Below are 2725 nucleotides of genomic sequence, written 5' to 3' on the forward strand. Positions count from 1 at the left end.
GAAGTGGAATGGTCATATAAAATTAATTGTTGGTAAGGCGGGTACCAGGTTGATTTTCATTGGGAGAGTCCTTAGAAAATGTAGTCCATCAACAAAGGAGGTGGCTTACAAAACACTCGTTCGACCTATACTTGAGTATTGCTCATCAGTGTGGGATCCGTACCAGATCGTGTTGACGGAGGAGATAGAGAAGATCCAAAGAAGAGCGGCGCGTTTCGTCACAGGGTTATTTGGTAACCGTGATAGCGTTACGGAGATGTTTAACAAACTCATGTGGCAGACTCTGCAAGAGAGGCGCTCTGCATCGCGGTGTAGCTTGCTCGCCAGGTTTCGAGAGGGTGCGTTTCTGGATGAGGTATCGAATATATTGCTTCCCCCTACTTATACCTCCCGAGGAGATCACGAATGTAAAATTAGAGAGATTAGAGCGCGCACGGAGGCTTTCAGACAGTCGTTCTTCCCGCGAACCATACGCGACTGGAACAGGAAAGGGAGGTAATGACAGTGGCCCGTAAAGTGCCCTCCGCCACACACCGTTGGGTGGCTTGCGGAGTATAAATGTAGATGTAGATGTAAAAAAAAAGTTGTTTGGTGCAGTAGTGAAACATGCCCAATCTTTTTAAAATTCAATAAATATCAAAACAGATCCCTGTTTAGTTATGTAATAAGCAATTATGATGTGTTGTGGCGTAAAACGAAAAGACAAGACCGATTAATAAAAATTTCCAATTTCTGGACAGATTATTGCATGAATGCCAACAAATGATAGAAAACTAATAACTGATAAAAACGACCTGCATTCGACAAAACTAAGCTTCAGACAGAAGCCATTGAAATCCTGTAATGAGCAGAGATTATTGCATGGCATGCCTGTGTACGTTGTTTACATCCATGTATAGAATGTAACTCGGATTGTCAGATGCCTTATACTCCCTCTCAACTAGTCGTCCATTATTTGCCTTGGCGTATCTATGTACGTATTGACAGAGTCCCCCCGTGAGTCTAACTTTCGAAAAAGAGCAGCAAGTCAATATCAATCAATAGTTCGAAGCAGAAACCAACATGTATGTATGTATGTATGTATGTATGCATTCACTCCAGAATTTCTCATCGATATCTACAGTATCTGTGTCCATGTGTAATCTAGCTTACTCCCCTAAATTAGGGTTGTTGAACTCTTGCCAAATGTGCTAGTGCCTATAAGTCTACAGGTGAATGCACCTATGCCAGGCAATGTGATTTCATTGAGTCTCTCCATGTATTTCTAGGAGATGCCCCCTTCTTTGTCACAAGCTGGAACTTTGAATCTTTGGCATTTGCAGCTCTAGTGATAGGCATATCCTCCTCATGCATTGTTTCAGCGTGGTTCTAATTGGTGTAAATAAAACCTAATGAATCATGGAAGCTGGACATTATTGTTAGTGTGATTCACTTGGAAAATGAAATGTATTTTTGACACTGTCAGGCAGGACTTTGACCTTATCATTTCACGAGCTGAAATCCCACACATGATCAATGATGAAATGAGCATCATACCTGCTCAAATAATGGAAGAAAATGAGTATGTGTCACGGCAGTTGGTATTTCAGATCGCATGTATTATGTGCTGCACTTCGGAACTTCCCCGTTACATGACAGCAGTCTCCCTATTCAGGCTCAGCTCTAATATCTAATGGCAGCCCAAAAATGTGACAGTCAGATACCTTATTCTGTAAGGCATCATTGTCCTGTGAGTCATTCAGAAATATTGGTGCAGTAAATCTGATCAACATGCTGTGCACGAGCTCAGTAAGCGACCATTTCATAGGCTTGAGGTTAGGTTAGGTTAGGGTCATATGATATACAACTTTATATGCCACCACGTGTGGTATGGGCCATTCTGTGAAATTACAATGAGAGGCAGTGGGATCACCTTCACAGTGCACCACAGGAGCTAGGAGGACCTCGAAATCTACACAAACTACAAAGAGGCAGTGCTCCTTTAAACTTTAAGAACTTGTTTGCCTCAGTATGCATCTCCACGTGAACCAGTGCTAATTAGAGCCGTGACTTAGATTCTTCTCTAAATATTCGCTTGAAATAAACGAGATGACATATCTGTGACAAAAATGCCTAGCCCTTTTGTTTTCCATTCAATTGGGAGGAAAATAGGCTGACATATTTTTGCTCTAGATTTTGTGTAGTTTCTTTGCCTCAGAGAATAGGAACAAATGTACACGTTTGGAGTACTGAGCAGTTACTTTTGAAAAGCAGACGGGTCCAACGACTTTATGCTGTATATCATTTTCGTTGTGCACAGAGTGCTCTTGTTGGTCTGCTGGCTCGCAGGCCATAAACGTGAAGTGAGTAATCCAGATTCTTCTTCTGGTATTCCTTGTGCCTTTGTCCTGCACCTGTGCAGGGTCGGCATTGTTATTAACGGATTTCGCACTGTTCATGTAAGGGGTGGCCTGATGCCCTTCCTGTCGCTACCCTGTTAATCCCACAGGATGGAATAAGTGTACCCCAACACTGCATATAGTGTTATTCATGTTAATTGAGCGAAAGTTTTCTAAATATTTGCGAACCTTGTAACTTAGGTGGGGACTTGGATGACAGCCCAGTATTCACCAAGTAAGATGTGGCAAACGACGTTAAAACCGCATCAACGCTGGTTAGTATAGTGGCCTTCGACATGAATCTGCCAAGTATATTCAGTCCTCGGCCAGCGCACTTCCCCTCCCCA

Source organism: Schistocerca nitens, chromosome 3 (assembly GCF_023898315.1).
Source record: "Schistocerca nitens isolate TAMUIC-IGC-003100 chromosome 3, iqSchNite1.1, whole genome shotgun sequence".
Lineage (NCBI taxonomy): Eukaryota > Metazoa > Arthropoda > Insecta > Orthoptera > Acrididae > Schistocerca > Schistocerca nitens.